Here is a 9,196-nt window from a genome sequence, read left to right as displayed (position 1 = left end):
TGACGAGTTCTTTCTGTTAACATACTTGGTACTCTGGAGGAATTCATGGCAATGACAGCTATGCTGTACCATGCGTTTTTCTTGGGCTTCGAATATCATCCTTGGCACTGGGAGTTATTTCAGCGGTCAACAAGGTTACCTGTCTTGTTGCTTCAATTCTCAGCTGCAATCTGCATGGTGATTCGAATGGTTTTTTTTAATTGTTTTTTGCTTTCATTAATCCCTACTCCCTTATCTCTATCGGCTTCGTCTTTTTGTATTCACTCTTTGGCTTTTCTCATCTTTCCAGATACTTCATGTATTTTTTGGCAAATCTTTCCACGGTTTTCTTAGATTTCATTTTTTTTTTGCTTTTCCATGCTGTTGGTGCTGCCTGCAAGTGTTAGTTTTTTCTTTATTTTCAAGTAGTCCTTGTTGATTCTGTTGTTTTCCCTCTCACTTGTAATAGTGTTTGCCATACAGTGAAGAACGAGTAGTCAGTAAATAGTAAAGTGGTTGATGGTTGAACTGGAAAGGAAAGAGGAAGGTTAGGGGTGTGGAAAGGAGTGGACAATGGCGTCAGCTTCTTGTGCCAGAAGTCCATGGCCCATGAAAGAAGCATCCTCTAACTATCATCCTTATCCTCTACCTCTTGCGAAATATGATGATGTTGCAGCCAGTCCTAAGCTCTTCATGGATACTTTGGAGAAGCTCCATGCTTCCATTGGGACTAAGTTCATGTAAGCTTTCTCTCTCCTTCCCTTCCTCACCCCTTTGTCTTGACGCATCGTTTGTCAAGTTATGATTCTCTGTAGAAGCAGAAATGCAACGAACCAAAGTAGTGACTTATGATATAATCTGTCATATAGAGAGCAATTGGGGTAGTTGTTTTCATTATCCTAATTTTTTATGTGATGTTTTCTTGGGTATTTTAGCGCTGCACTATCGATTGTTTTGAGTATGGCAGTATGCTACTAATCTTCTATTATTATTTCCAGTTCCAGCTCCAGGATTTGTCGTTAATGGCCTTGTTTTGTTTTTGAACTAATTATTCCTCATAAGATGGAGGCATCGTCAACCATAAATGTTTTCTCAAGTTTTAGTATTTAATATCAGGCCCTTGCTGTGATAATCAGATAGGCTCTAACTCGAAGTTATGATCATGAACTTACCCTTGCTTGCCTTTAGACAGCAGCTAGAATTTTTTTTTGACCTTTAAATAATGTGGAATTTGGAAAGAATTTGCAAAACTAAAAAGTCTTTTAACTTCATTCACGTGGTTAAGGCTTTATGGGATGAAATTTTTACTAGGCTTGGTACCGCATAGGTAATGCCTAGGAGGGTGGTAAATCTTGTCTTGTTGGAGAGAAATTCGGGGCAATCGTCAAATTGTGGCTGCTTGGAAGATGGTGCCATTATGCCTTATTTGGTGTACTTGGAATGAGAGGAATGGTCGCTGTTTTGACAATGGGGAACGTTCGATTTAGAGATTTTTTCTTCCATACGTAGTTACTTTTGGGCTTCAGCTGTTGTATTGAATGAGACTAGCTTCAATGACTTTTATGCTGTTTTTCACAGCTCTTAGTTTGTAATTAGGCGTTTTTCTTTTGTATACTTTCTGTGTGTACTTGGGCTATGCTTGCTTTTGTGGACTAATAAATTTTTCTTACTTATAAAAAAAATTATTGATGTCTATATCCATATGTTGGGTATTGTACTACATGATTATCTTGTACATTACAACTTAGAAGTTGTTCCTTTTGGGTAAGTTAATGAATATGGTTGAAGTTTGACTAAATATACAATTTTTCCTTGAGCTGGCACATCACCGGCTGACTGCTAACTGCTTCAATTTATGTAACACCCCAAGGATATCCCAAGGTTACAACTGGAGCCCCTTGGAATAATTATAAAGGGCTTGAACTTCTCCATCCCAAAGCAATTGCGATCTCATTCACTGCCTTCCTATTCATAGTCCGGGGTACTGCAATCTTCACCTTTAAATCACTAGCAATTTAGTTAAGCCATTCCATTATTATAGGTAAACTTTTATCTTTCCTATAAAAAGTTTATTATAGGTGTTTGGCTTAAGTCCCATACTTCTGGTTGCGTTTGGGTCTCATGCCATTTATAACAATCCAAGGAAAATCCAAGCCACATATGAGCCCATATTCCAAATAGACTAATCAAGGTTGTAATTGGAGCCCATTGAAATCATTATAAAGGGCTTAAACTTGGGCTTGAATTTCTTCATCCCCAAAAATGTGGGATCTCATTCACCACCTTCCTATACACAAACCAGGGTATTAAAATTTGCCTAACCAATTTATTAGATTTAGTCCTACATTTTTTAAGTTACTATTATTTTTTCCCCTCCAAGTCCGTTCTAGTTAACTAACCATTATAGTACTGTATTTTATTGACTTTTTCCTAAGCTAGTGATAATTCTTCCTCTTAATTCACTTCAGTGAATTTAATATCAATTTACTTTTTGTGATCGATTTTGATTGAACAGAGCATGAAGCTGCCTTTCTTGTTATAGCATTGAAGAACTTTTATCAAACACACAGGGAGGCATATCTGTCTGTATTATACCTCTTCTTGGCAAGTAATTGGGATAAGAATAGGATACTTATTAATTATATAAAAGATAAAAGAATATGATAGTCAATAGCCATTTGTTGTTTGGCCTTCGTTTAGGTACACTTTAAAACTAAGTCGAACCTCTCTATGCTGCCATATGTTATTATACCTGGAATTTTGGTTTGTTTTCTGGGAGTAGCATATGCTGAATTTGATTATGGTGTACAGGCCAAATGTATCGTAGTGTACGAAAAATTAGAAATTGTTTGGCTGGACAGAAGAAAATTACAAGCTTTCATCACTAAACCGTAGATGTCAGAGGGCTGGGTGTTCCATTTGACTGTTTTGTGGTACCAGGTGTTTGTCACAAACTCTTCCTTATAACAATCATAAGATGGTTGGTAGATCCCATCCACAAAGTGTATTGGTCAGATACCTCCCAAGAATTATGGATGATCAAAAGTCATTACTATGTGACATTCTGGTCCATTAGAATAATCCAGCTTTTCAATATGGTGTTGCCAACATGTCAACCAAATCTATTACTCTTGTACATACTTATCTTAAGGACAGCCTATGCAGCATGCATCATTTCAATGCCCCATGATTGGGCTTTTTTATTAAATAATCTACGGTTGTTTTTTTGCATTAAATGATCAACAATTTTGTTCATTTCCTCTGCTGGTTCAATGCAATGAGTAAGTAATCCATTTATTTGCAATGTCTTGGTGATGATCTCATTAATCTCCCCATGGTATGTCACCCCAAACTTCTTGCTTGATTTTCCAATTTTTCCAAAAGCTTAAAATGTTAGGATATAGGCACCAGAGTTAATATCTGCCTTACTCAGTTGAAGCCTCTGCGTTCCTCTCTTCCTTTTCTTTAGGCGAGACTGATTCACAAGTGTTAATGTAGGTGTTGGCATGTCAAAATGTTGAGAGCTGCTCATGCTTTTGTTATTTACCTCTGTTGCCTTCATGTGTATTTGAGGTGACAATTGACTACAAACTTTCTTGGATGTGAACACTATCTTGTACATTCTTATACTCTTAGGAAGACAGACCGGTATCTTGGAGGTAGGTGGCGTTTCAACTAGATAGGATTGCTTGGGCTATTATCACATGCTCCATGTGATCTATGCCAAGCATGTGTTTTCTCTTTCTTCTGCTTGACCGGTCTTATATTTTACTGAGCTTTGTTGTTCATTGTTGGTATTATATAGTTTTCTCTTTGCAATTCGATTGTAGGATTCCTATCATTGGAGGTAAAGACCTAGACTTGCATCAACTTTTTGTGGAGGTAACTTCTCGTGGAGGTATTGAAAGGGTAAGTTGAAGTAATTTAACTAGTTAGTTGAGTTTTGTATCATCTTGTATGTGAATGCACATTTGGGACTCAGGCATGTGCTTGCTTTTGTTTAAAATTTTAATTTTTTAATCTCATCAGAATGTCATTTTAAAAATGTCCCGTTGACAAGTGATTGAAAAGTTGTGGTGGCCCTTTGGGTCTTTGACTCTTTACATTTTTATAGTGCTAGCTAAATGATGTCATTCATTTTATGGGTGTTCTGTATTTATAAGATCAAGCCATCCCATTCTTCTGTTTAATGGGAACATATGTGAACGCTTAAGATTCCTCACCTAAGATCTTTGAACGTTAGTTTCCTCCCTAAGAGATATTTTAACTAGAAATACTTGAACTCCAGATGATATCAATGTCATATCTCGAGTGAAAGCCCCTTACCATTGTCTATCTGAATTGCAGGGTGCAATTTAAAGAGAGAAAACACAATGAGAAGGAATCCAATGCATTTAATGCTGCCCTTGTAGAGCTCTCGGGCTGCTTTAAATGCAGTAGGCCTTCCACATTGTATCTCTCTCTGATTTGAATACTGTAATTCAATCAGCTAAATTTGGTATCTCTCAATTCTATATTTCCAACTTTAGTGTCCATATGCATGTTTTTTTTTTTTTTTTTTTTTTTTTCATGAAAATGATGAACAGAAGGATGGGAATGCTGATGTGAGATCTCGTTTAATGCCTATGTACGCTGCTTTCCTGTCATGAAGTGACTTCAGTTGTTAGCTTTCTGCAATATCCAGCCTTTCTTTTTTCTACTTTTAACATGAACTTACACTGCCTTCTATCATGAGCTACACAACAATCTAACATGAGAAACTCCAACACACATATAATAGATAAATCGGAGACCTGTAAATATGAACCTTAGTTGTCTTTGCTGATTTCTTCTTTCTTGTGTTCTACCCGATTATTTTTTCTTATTGTTTACTGAGTGCAATTTAGTATGTAATTTCTACTTATCTGGAAAAGTGGAATTTACAGGTTATTAGGGAGAGAAGATGGAAAGAAGTAACTGCTGTTTTCAACTTTCCTTGCACAGCTACTAATGCTTCTTTTGTGCTGCGCAAGTACTATTTTTCATTACTTCATCACTATGAACAAATATATTTTTTCAAGGCTCGGGGATGGGTCCCTATATCTTCCGGTGAGTGCATACAGCAACCAGCCCTTCTTTCAACAATTATTATTGGATTCAGTTTTATAATAAACCTATCTTTGGCAGATTCTTTGACGAGCCCAACCTTAACTGCAGTTCCAATTCAAAGAACAGAATCTTTGCAGCCAACACCAGAAATCCAAGCAGCTCTGCTCCAGCAGCAAAGGATAAATACTGCAGAATTGGATGGAGGTATCCACATTTCTTTTCAATTCCTAAAATCTTGGAGGAAAAAGAGAGGATAAAATTGGGTGTAGCGATATTAATATTAGCTATAAATCTTATTTAGTGTTAGCTATTGTTTTGAAAAACTGAGTACAATATCAAGGGGGCATACTCCCATGTACAGTCATAAAGATGCTATATAAAAGAAATCCCAGCAATAGCTACACCAAATAAGAGACCAAGCCAGACCATAATATGTAACCATTTGACTTAACAAAGGAAATTATCCAAGAGTCCCCAAGTCTTTGCTATTTCTGTAGTCATTGAAGAGGATTGAAAGAGTCATGACACAAACTGTCTGTCAGAATAAATAGCCCAAGGCCCCAAAACATATCAAGTCCAATGTTAGCTAGAGTTGTACATACATGCACTCCATATGAAGTAAACCATGGTCAGACGTAAACTGTCAGAACGGAGCCGCTTGCCTTTGGCATTTATGGACAACCAAGCAATAACTTCTTCCTTAGTAGAGAGACAAGGGATGTTACATTTGCCCCACTAAAGAAACCAGATTCGTTGTGTGTACGAGCAAGAGAATAATAAGTTCTCTGTCTTCTAAACCATCATTGCAAAATAAGCATGCAATACAATTCAAAATGCTGAATGTTGAAAGTATATAATGTGTTTATAGCCAACCAAAGAATGAAAGCATGATGAGGGATGTACCTAGCAAACCGAACTAGTTTAACTACTAACAACCCCATTTCCTGATAGTATCCCATGCTCTCGAGATAGTGAAAAGGCCATTGGGGGATAAAGACCAGCATACTTGGGCTGCTTGAGAATGATTGCCCACTTCATAGATGATTTTTTTACGCACCAATGACCTCAACTTTAGAAGGTTTCTACAAGTCCATGAACAATCAACGGGCATGAGTTCCTATAAGTTCTTACTTTGAAAGAGATTGGATCTTGCTCAGTAGTTCCAGATGGATGGGCAACCATCTGTGGAGGGATGCCATCAGTTCCAGATGCAGCTTTGTTCTAGCTCAAGTGTTTAATACCGAGTCTGACTTCCTTTAGGGAAACCATACTATCTTCTACACAAACTTAGATCCTCCAGGAGTAACTTCAGAACCTTTCCACAAAAACGTACATAAGGCATTCTCCACAAGCTTGAACTCATTACTTCTTGGAGACAGCCTTCAGCTATGAATTTTTGCCACTTCCAAAACCTTGTGTCTTGTTCTAATTATCTGTTTTCTTTATTGCATTTTGGAGAATCAGAACTCAATCCCTTTTGGCTTGTTGTTTTTCCACTTTAATCTTGATATCTTATAGCAAGTCCTGAGAACTTCATGGGTATGAATTATACTTAACTTGAATAAGAGCAAAAATGTGCTTTCATTGATGTGGAATAATAAGCAACAGGCCACAAATTCATAGCTGTTTAATCTACCGTGACTTGTGGGTAAGAATGTGCTTTCCTTTTGGGTCGCATCTGCTTTTAGTCGTGTTGATATTCTTAATGAATAAAGCATCTGCTTTTATCTTTCTTGCCAACGTTTTTTTATTTGATAAAAGAGTTGGTAACTAAATAAACACTCCCTTTTTTCCTCTCTTATTTGTCTTTGCAGCAAAGGCAGCATCAACGACCGAGTCTCCTATCAGTGTGATAGGGGTCATCGATGGGAAATTTGAAAATGGGTACCTTGTTACTGTCACAACAGGCTCAGAGAAGCTAAAGGGTGTGCTATATCTGGCTCCGCAGGACGCATTACAGGAATTGCCACAGAACTATGGTGTCTTTGCCAGCAGAAATGACAGATCCTTTCCTGTACCGGCTCGCCGGCGCAGGAAGAAATCCGAGATAAAAAGGAGGGATCCGGCTCATCCAAAACCAAACAGAAGTGGGTATAATTTCTTCTTTGCAGAGCAGCATGCAAGACTAAAACCACTGCATCCAGGGAAGGACAGGGAGATCAGTAGAATGATCGGTGAACTGTGGAACAAGTTAGAAGAATCTGAAAAAGGAGTAAGGAGGCTTCGTGTTTATATTACTTACTTTCAGTTTCAGTTGGACATTCAATCATGTTTTTCCATTCTATTTTTATTTTTTGTGTAAAAGAAAGCATGCATTTCGAAACCTTTTGAGTTCAGGTTTATCAGGAGAAAGCTGTCAGAGATAAAGAAAGATACAGAGCGGAGATGGAGGATTACAGGGAGAGATTAAGGAGTGATCAGGTTATCAGTGATGCAGTGCCACTACAACAGCGGCTTCCCCTACAAGATGTGAACACTGAACACAGTGGATGTGGACGGGAAGATTGAAGAGGGTGAGGGAGAATATGCAACGCCAAATCTCAAAAAGAACAGAAAATTTGAGGGTGGATGGGCTTGATTTTGTGCCATGCACACTTTGTACAAAAGTAAAATAGCCACCCACATGTGATGTACCTCTTCGCTACTTGCATGCATGTGGCATGGCAAGAGGCAATTGCTTGTGGCATAGGATTTTCTTACAAATTTCTAAACTATGAGCAAATTTTGAGATAGATTTTTGTAGGGTTTCGTTAACGTTGTGGGGTTTCTTTGAAATATATTTAAATTAAAAAGGTTTCGAGATACATTTATGTTGGAATTTGAAGATGCGTTGGTGGCACTGATGTTTGTAGAGATGTGTTTTATAAGTTTTTGTGTTTTGAATTTTTAAATATTAAAAAAATAATAAGAATAATTAGATGAAAGATGGGAATTGTTGCAAATGATCAGTTTAAATTGCGAAAAATGATGCAAATAATTATATGAAAATTATTCTTTAGAGATAAAAAAAAATTATTTTGGTGTTTTTAAACAATTGTTATGATTTCTATTATTTATGGGTGGAATTCTATTAGTTTAGAATTTTCTTGTCTTGAATGTTGAAGTTTTAATGTTAGTATATATTCATGGGGAGATTTTGAAAAGTGAAATATGTTATTGAAATTCTATTCATCATCTTCAAATCACACATTATGTACAATTGTTTTTTATTTTTATTTTTATCTTATCAAATGTATAGTATATGAATGGTGAGTCGAATAATTTAATTAGTTTACGAAAAAAATAAAAATAACTATTGTATGGGGAGTAGAGATAATGAGTAGTAATGCTCGAGAGATATACAACTCCAACGGTATTAGAAATATTGACCCAATAAATGCCAGAGTAGTGATAGACAATTTATAGATAATTTTAAATATAATAATATTTTTTATTAAATTTAAACCCATCAATAACATATGTAAAAGTCAAAATAAAAGTTAAAATAATATTATTTTATTACGCAGTTGTAAACAAGTTGTTTTATAATAATAAGAATACATTTCTTTTTGAAAAATGATAGGGGTCCTGCTTGGTGATCCCGCTCACTTTTTTTATTTTTATTTTTTTATTTAGTGATTAAGAAAATGTTGTTTAATAATATTGTATTTTTTTTTTCTTAAAAAATATTTAAAAGTGTTAAAAAATAATGTAAAAAAAAATTTAAAATAAAATAAAAGTAAAAATAAAAAATAAAAAAATGAAAGCGGGACAATGAGCAGATTCTTCCCCAACCGGGATCCTAGCATTACCCTTTTTTTTTAGGCATGGCAAACATTAAGCTTGACCATACAAGAAGCTATATATGCAACGTGGCACATTTTCTTCACCATTTCTGGAGGACATGCATGCATTGTTTGAAAGATAGAAAATGAGTTGCAAAAGCATCCTTATTGGATCAGGCAAGTCCAGATTAAGTGGAATATTTTCCTAATATTATATAAAAAATACATTGGATTAGGCAAGTCCAAATGAAATTAGCTTTGAGCTCCTGTCACTCGCACCCGTTGGTCATACTTGGCCAGTTATTCATGCGAAGCTTCCCAAATATTTCTAGCTGAACACCTTTTTTCTGAAACTGACAAGCTCT

General features: G+C 36.1%; 1 pseudogene; it reads left to right on the top strand.

The window, feature by feature from the left end:
• The first annotated feature begins 247 nt into the window (after window positions 1–247).
• Window positions 248–7,909, top strand: LOC121246118 (annotated as a pseudogene).
• Window positions 7,910–9,196: the final 1,287 nt, after the last annotated feature.

Source organism: Juglans microcarpa x Juglans regia, chromosome 1S (assembly GCF_004785595.1).
Source record: "Juglans microcarpa x Juglans regia isolate MS1-56 chromosome 1S, Jm3101_v1.0, whole genome shotgun sequence".
Taxonomy (NCBI): domain Eukaryota; kingdom Viridiplantae; phylum Streptophyta; class Magnoliopsida; order Fagales; family Juglandaceae; genus Juglans; species Juglans microcarpa x Juglans regia.
The sequence above is the reverse complement of the archived record's forward strand: the minus strand, read 5'-3'. Positions and strand labels throughout refer to the sequence as shown.